General features: G+C 43.5%; 1 protein-coding gene across 5 annotated transcripts in view; it reads right to left on the bottom strand.

Moving 5' to 3' along the window:
- Positions 1–8538, bottom strand: part of hivep2a (HIVEP zinc finger 2a) — an 83325-nt gene extending 74787 nt beyond the window's left edge. For 2 of the 5 annotated variants that reach the window (XM_014144494.3, XM_014144499.3), the window contains exons 1-2: positions 8139–8538; positions 2246–2320 (exon numbers count right to left, since the gene is read on the bottom strand). The gene's annotated coding sequence lies outside the window, so the exon portion shown is untranslated. Of the gene's footprint in view, positions 1–2245; positions 2321–2773; positions 3164–3224; positions 3348–8138 lie in introns of those variants that run through there. The other 3 variants (XM_014144493.3, XM_014144498.3, XM_082961803.1) reach the window with 2 other exon arrangements.

An 8538-nucleotide genomic window follows, 5' to 3' on the forward strand; every position in this document is an offset into this window, starting at 1 on the left:
ACCAAACCAGATTTTACGATACACTACAGAACAAAACAAAACCATCAGCCCTCAAAAATAAACAAATAAACTGTCAAAATTGTATTGAAATATAGTAGTTGATAAGTTCTCAATAAAAATTGTCATTTCAAGAAGTGGAAAGCTCTCCTTTTCAAAAAGAGAAAGAGGCAAGAGATCTCTTCCTTTTGTTGTTAAGCAGCTTGCCACACAACGCTGTGCAATTAGTGACAATCACCCCCGTCTGTGCACCCATTACCCACCTACTCTGGCATCGCCCGGCTTGTCACCCCGGTTCACAGCCACTGACGCACCCCATACACTCTCACTCCCACTTCCTGTGTGTGACGAGATGCTGACATTCACACACTAACGCTGACGGCGGTGTGGGGGGCACACACACACACTCTCTCATCAGGTTGTGAGAGTTATCAGTGTTTTACATGTTTATTTGTGTCTGCAGCCACACCACAAGCCTCTATCAGACAAAGAGCTGAGGAGCAGGCGGAACACACACCACCTGCACAACAACACAACTAGGTACAAAGGGCAGCGGGGGGGGGGGGGGGGGGGGGGGGGGAGAGAGAGAGAGAGAGAGAGAGAGAGAGAGAGAGAGAGAGAGAGAGAGAGAGAGAGAGAGAGAGAGAGAGAGAGAGAGAGAGAGAGAGAGAGAGAGAGTGTGTGTGTGTCAGAGGAAAATACATAGTTAAAGTTCTCCTTCACAGAGCCAGTCTGCCACACAGGAACAGGATATGACACGGGCGACTCTAGTGACAGAAGGCTCTTTAACCCTTTAAAGGCGACAGCACGCATCATCTGACACAAGCTGTTTCTGTTATCAAGCCCATCGCGTGGAAAGAACTGAATCTTAATTAGTCTAGCGGTAGGAACATCAGGGTTAACAGGGAAAAAAAGCACACACACAAAAAAAAAAAAATTGAACATTTTGGATATTATACCCTTGGCAAAAGATTATAACTGAGTCATTTGGTTAGCGTGGTATTCAGCGCCGACATTGAGAATAATTCTACAAAATGACTACATTACGCCTCATTCAACCCTATCTATCGGACACAGACAAAAGAACTGACATTTTAGCCCCTAATGATGGGTATTATGCAAAAAAAAAAAATGGCTTCAATGGTTCTGTTAATAATCTCTCTTTAGACAGAAATTCACACGTTAGCTAGGTGCCTGTTCCGGCTCTCCAAGCAGAAGTGCTCCTATGATGTAGCTACAGTACTGTGTAAAGAATGAGAGATAGAAATGGCTGAACAGAGCAGTACTGTATAGAGGAAACACAGTACAGTCAAATAGTCATGTACAGCAGAGATACAGCAGAGATACAGTACAGTCCAATACAGTCGAGTACAGTATAGATACAGTAGAGTACAGTACAGTCAAATAGTAGAGTACAGTAGAGTACAGTAGAGTAGAGTAGAGTAAGTATAAATACAGTAGAGTACATTAGAGTAAAGTACAGTATATATACAGTAGAGTACAGTATATATACAGTAGAGTACAGTATAGATACAGTAGAGTACAGTTCAAATACAGTAGAGTACAGAATAAATACAGCAGCGTACTGTAGAGTAGAGTACAGTATAGATACAGTAGAGTACAGTATAGATACTGTAGAGTACAATAGAGTAGAGTACAGTATAGATACAGTAGAGTACAGTAGAGTAGAGTACAGTATATATAGAGTAGAGTACAGTAGAGTACAGTATAGATACAGTAGAGTGCAGTAGAGTACAGTAGAGTACAGTATAGATACAGTAGAGTACAGTAGAGTAGAGTACAGTATATATAGAGTAGAGTACAGTAGAGTACAGTATAGATACAGTAGAGTGCAGTAGAGTACAGTAGAGTACAGTATAGATACAGTAGAGTAGAGTACAGTATATATAGAGTAGAGTACAGTAGAGTACAGTATAGATACAGTAGAGTGCAGTAGAGTACAGTAGAGTACAGTATAGATACAGTAGAGTACAGTATAGATACAGTAGAGTATTGTAGAGACCAGTATAGATACAGTAGAGTACTGTAGAGATACAGCATATATACAGTAGAGTACAGTATAGATACAGTAGAGTACCGCCGAGTACTGTAGAGATACAGTAGAGTACAGTATAGATACAGCAGAGTACATTAGAGCACAGTACAGATACAGTAGAGTACAGTAGAGCACAGTACAGATACAGTAGAGTACAGTAGAGATACAGTAGATTACAGTACGGGAACGTACCTCTGGGATTTGACAGACGACTTCTCCCTGACAGTCCTGGCAAGCCTATCCAGGCACACACCCTCTTCACACGCCCTGTGATCGGGAGAGAGATACGAAGCTGTCAGGAATATACAGACTAGTGGCTAAATGTGCATGACCATGCACAAAGACGACGTCTAAACAAACACTGTGAAAGTGTTAATTAAAATGACAACTAAAAGGTATTTGGTAGTCATGTATATTCTGCCCAAAGTGAACAGTGGACTTGCTCTCCACATTGTTCCTCTGTGTATCTGTGCCTGTCAGTCTGCCACGCTCCTCTTTCTCCTTTGGGTGGCGTGGTGGAGTCTCAACCACCATGCGTGAGAGACCCTCTCTGTCCTCTGATGTCACCTCACCCCCTACACTGATGAGGCAGGTGACAAGAGCTCTCTCTCTGTATCGCCCACTCCCTATATCTCTCATCCTCTCGCTCCCTTCATCTCTATGTCTCTCCTGACATTATTCAGCAGTATTCAATTGCCAAGCCCCCCCCCAGCAGCCCACCTGACACGGTGTCCTCTGCATCCCTCCAGCGCTGGGGAGCCTAGGGGGAGAGGGGTAGAAATCACAGCCTCACCGTCCGAGTCTCACAAGCCTCTACGAGCGCCGCTCAAACGGCTCTAAGAGGAGCTTATTCCCTTCTACTGTCTGCAGCCCTCCCTCTCTCTCTAGCCCGCCTGCGCGCTCGCTCTCGCTCTCTCTCTCTCTCTCTCTCTTGCTCTGCTTCTAGCGCTGCTCAGAGGCTGGAGCAAAGAACGATCACATTTCTTCAGCATAAACAGCTGTGGTCTGATTGGCTGGATGGGAGCGGAGGAGGCGTCAATGGAGCCAGCAACACTCCGGCAGTGGCTGCTGGCAGAGTGCAGACATAAAAGTAGGTCTCAGCTGGTTCTACCGCTACAGAAAGCCATAGAAAAGAAAGAAAGACGGGGAGAGGAAGAAAGAAAGAGACTACCTCTTTCTGAGCGCAGGAAGGAGGGAGGCCACAAGTGTTTCCTGTTGTGCAGCCAAGGAGAGCGACTTGCGAGGACGTCACACAGCGCTGACACTCCTCCAGGGCATCGGCACAGCCTGCCAAGGAAATACACTCCTTTCAGACACCCAGAAAAGGAGGAGCAGGAGAAGGATCAGGACGAGAACAACACAAAGACTACTCCGTGTGTTTACTCTCAGTCACAAATCAAATCCTATTTTATTGGTTGCATACACATATTTAGCGGATGTTATTTCTGGTGAAGCGAAATGCTTGTGTTTCTAGCTCCAACAGTGCAGTAATTTCAAACAATTCACAGATCTAAAAGTAGAAGAATGGAATTAAGAAATATATATATGTGATGGGATGTATAGGCATTATAGACATTATAAACAGTACGTGGATAGAATATTTAGTATATCTGTAGAATACATAGGATAGAATAGTAAATATACAGCAATAGTTGAATAGGATGGCATTGCCTAGAATACAGTATATACATATGAAGTGGATAAAACTGTATGTAAACATTATTTAAAATGACCAGTGATTCCATGACTATGTAGATAGGGCAGCAACCGCTAAGGTACAGGTAGAGTAACCCGGTGGTAGCTGTCTACTGACAGTGATTACAGTTCAGGGCAGGGTACTGGGCGGAGGCCGGCTAGTGGTGACTATTTAACAGTCTGATGGCCTTGAGATAGAAGCTGTTTTTCAGTCTCTCTGTACCTGCTTTGATGCACCTGTACACAGTTGTCACAGTTGCATATCGGGATAATATTTTTGCCGATATATAGTATCGTTATGACAATATCACAATATATATTTTTTGCGCTAGTTGGTTGTACCTGCACCAAAACGACAGTGTTTTCCCTTCATAGCTTGTTCTCCATCTTCTTTTTAAATAGGGAGCCCATTTGTTTTCTGGACTTTTATTTCCATGACTGACCAAAACTTGTTTTCTCATGGCTCTCTCTTGTCCTTCTGCAGCAATGTGTTTGGAACATTGAATCTCAATAAAATCACAGCATCGAATCGCAATACATATCGTATCGGCACTGAAGTATCGTGATAATATTGTATCGTGATAATATTGTATCGTGAGGTCCCTGGCAATTCCCAACCCTAGAAATCACCACTTTAATCAAAGAAAGCACTGTTGTTTAAAGAAAGCAAATACGACAAGAATCTATAATTAGATGTGTGCAGGGTTTTCCTTTCTTTGTTTAAGGAATGTTTGTCACAAGACACAAACTAGTCACCATATTTTTCTACTAATTCTCTCTCTTTTAAAGGGTCTTTTCGCTTCCATTAGCCTTGAACAGCTTGCTATCACTTCACACTGGGCTACATCCACAGAGCACATTTGCAGCTGTTATAGTGCCATCTGATGCTCATTTTCTCCAGATGCCCAGCCCGGCAGCCCCTAGGCAAACATGGGCCATTTAACACTAGAGGAAGGCAACAGAAGTCACATTCTGTTAGCCCATCGCTAGCATAACAGAGCTAGCACTGGGCTAACAGAGTGACAGAGTCGCCTTGTAGAGTGACCTTGTAAAGTGACAGAGTCGCCTTGGTTACCAGTGTTGTTTCCTCCTCTTTCCACTGCTGCTCCAGGGGAGCTGTAGTCAGCACCACATGCCACCCCCTCATCCTTCCTCATCCCTCCCCTCCCCTCCCCTCCACTGCCTCCTGGCTCCGCAGGTGCACATGTACAGCTAATAGGGGAAACCACAGAGCAGGTTGAGTGCTTAGCAGGGTGAGCCACTGAACCCAGTCGGCCCATTTAAGTGTGTGCGGTGCATGGAGCACGGTGCTGGTGACACGGCCACAGCTCAGGCTGAATAATTCAAAGCGCCCCAGTCACATACACACTGCTGGGGATTACACACACGCATTACATAGAGATTCTGTAATGTAGAGGGGAAACCTGAACACAGTCACCTATGTCAGTGCTGTTTTTGTTATTGTGATCACATGATTGTGAAGATTTCAAGCCATGGTCAGGCTCCTGTGTGTGCAACGGTGCTATTTTCAGTTCCAGACATTTCCATGGCATCAGATGTAGGATGCAGGTGTCTGAGTCTTCTGATTGCTGATTGTTAAGTGAACACGTTTCTAGCAAGCCACACCACAGACCTAAACACCCATTGGAATATACCCTGGATAAACAGTCTCAAAATGTACACATCGTACAACCACACAGTCACAATGTCCCCATCTCTGACCCATCTCTCTAACCATTTGACCATCTCATACATTTGAAGACGTTGTTTGGACCCACAATGAAAAACTGTGAGATCAAAGGGACCGACTAGTCTGAAGATCATTCAGATGCTTGGACCTTTGAGTCATCATGACTCATTGGTGCAACTGGAAATCATTCTTCTAGTAAATCAGAACACCATCTTTTCCTCACACACATATAAACACACACACACACATTCTGTAATATAACTCACATAATCTTACTTGGGATATTGTTGCTCTTTAATTATTTTTCCATTTTTTCTTCTTACATTTTTTGCTAAATTATTTTAGTAAATGCTTTCTTAAGACTTATTTTTCTTAAAACCGCACTGTTGGTTAAGGGCTTGTAAGTAAGCATTTCACTGTAAGGTCTACTACACCTGTTGTATTCGGCGCATGTGACGAATACAATTTGCTTGGAATTGATTTGATCACGTGGGAGTCCCCATGTAGATTGGGATGGGGGACAACAGACAGAGGTTAGAGCGTTAGACAGAAAGATTCCTCTGAGGATTTAGAGGAGGCCAGACACCGCTCAGGTGTGAGTCACGGTCATCTTCCCATCACTGAAGAGTGTTATGGAGGTGAAGATACTTAGGATCCATGCTCAGTAATAACCTAGCACCCCAGAGCTATACACTACACGTAATACACGCAGAACCACCAGTCAGGTTGAGATATCATGGCCTTCCAATCCCTCTCTGGGATATCAAGTCATTAAATGTGTTACATGGGTTGTCCTTTGAAATTATGACGTGAGAGTGAATCTTCCACAATGACAAAGGTGCAAAGTGGACCACCTCTTTCCAGGCTGTGTGTGTCCCGTGTTCTGTGTGTATTCAGGGCCGTAGCTCAAAGGCAGAGAGGGACAGTAGCCGACGATGTATTTACCCCACCACAGAAGGTGTGACTGTATCATTAACCTGCAAGTGCCAAATGATCCACAGTGTCTCTGCACAGTACAGGAAAGCCACTTATGGGTATATTGGGACTGATGAATCTACAGTAGAGCTGAAAGAAAGATTCACAATAGGCCAGCTCCCTAACCAGAGGCACAAAACAGAAACCGTCCATACACAAACAGATGGGTAGAGTTCTTCATCCACTGCTAAGTGCCTACTGTAAAATTGTGTAATATCATATAGCTTCCGTTCTGTATTCCAGGCTCACAACCTCTCTGTCCTCCTCTCACAGTCAGGTTGCTGGTACAGCGAAAGACACAATACAATGTATGTGCAGTATGATAAAAGATATCCCATTTCTCTCCTACATCGCTGCTGTGGGACAGATGATACAGTACGTAGGTTGGTCTTTCAGAATTAATTCCCAGTGCTTGATGGATATCCACAGTGCAGCTCTACTGCTCCCTGCCTTTGGCTGGTGGTGGCTAACCTGAATTATATCCATTCATATCATGCTCAACAAAGGTGAATTACAATGATGGGACTGTAGGTTATAGCTGTATCTGCAATAAAGCAATGTAGGATATCTAAATGAAGGTATTGTAGGATAAACAGATTCAGATCTACCACCGGGTGATATAGGCCTCAATTGGGGTACCATGTTAATAGGATGTTACCATGGAGGCAAAGGCTTTGAGCACATCCATTGACATGAATGTCTCATGGGAGAACCTGTTGCATTTTGATGGGTAGTTCTGCTGTGCTGATAGACGGAATGAAATATGGAGTGACAATATGTACAGTTTGAGGGCACACCAGGTAAATGGGTTCAGTTGGTTCAAGCATAAGAACAGCGAGGCGGGATGTTAAACGTAAAATGTATAATCTTATAGACTGATACTGTATGCACAAGAGAACTGATCTCTCTTGAGTACCTTCCAATAAAAAGCCTTTGAAATATTTGTTTTCTATGAGGAAAATATGATAATAGAAATGCATGTTGAGCAAATGGTTGAGAGGAAATAACATTTAGACTATTGAACAAAATAAATAAGCAAAGGAGAAAATTAAACTTTTAACATCACTAGCTCTGTGCATTGGCTAAAGCTGGGTAATATGATGCATAAATAACCCATGCCCAGTCCATGCGTAATATCTGTCTAATTAATAGGCTCCACGTCTGATTTACGAAACATAAATAAAGTCACTTTTTTTCCCATGTTAATATTGTATTTTCACCAGAAAGACGGAGACGATCAGCGGCAGAGAACCCCCTTGATGGGCCCCGATCTTGACGGCGAACACGTCATGGAACATTCCCGGAACGGGCCAGCGTACCACCCACCGTCCCTCTCATAGACACACACACATTCAAGCACAGAAACATACGACGTACATAGAATTACAGACCACAACAGTCAACACAGATACAACACTATATACAGATAGGTGACAATGACAGAGGGGTGTACATGGCCTTGACTGTTCTGCAGAGAGAGAGAAACACAATCTTCCTGCCATGAATCCAGCTTCATACTGTAGCTAGGTTTACAAGCCGTTTGCCCGCTGCATTGGCTGTGCAAATTCCTTAGGATATTATGCAACATTCCTAATCTGCATGCAAGCACTGGGTATTCCCCACATAGCTATCGTAATAAACAGAACAAACACGATAGATTTTTCGTTAAAAAACACCTAAATTGTACACTGGAAGCCAACTGACAGCTTCTATTTAGTCACTTACCGTGTCACACTTCAGGTGCCGTGCAAAAACCCACGTCCAGTAAAATCCCAAATAAATTACAACCTATGACAACGCTCTTGACACTTCGCTAATTGTCGGATAAAAGCGTCCAAGACTCAAGAGTGAAACATTAAACAAGAATTAGCACAAAAAAAAGATCGACTTCCGTATGACTATTCTAAAGCCTTTATGCTGCTACTAAATGAAGACAAGTTGGGAGTAAAACATCCTCTTCGACACGATTTTTTCAGTTTGTGAGGAAGACGCCGAAGCTATTATTCCTGGCACAACTTCCCAGAATAGAACATCTGAGAGAGGGGGAGAGCGAAAGACAGAGGTAGAGAGAGAGAGAGGAGTATGAGACAGTGTTTGGTACGTGACGTCATCGGATCCCCCAGCT

Source organism: Salmo salar, chromosome 15, assembly GCF_965601325.2.
Source record: "Salmo salar chromosome 15, fSalSal1, whole genome shotgun sequence".
Lineage (NCBI taxonomy): Eukaryota > Metazoa > Chordata > Actinopteri > Salmoniformes > Salmonidae > Salmo > Salmo salar.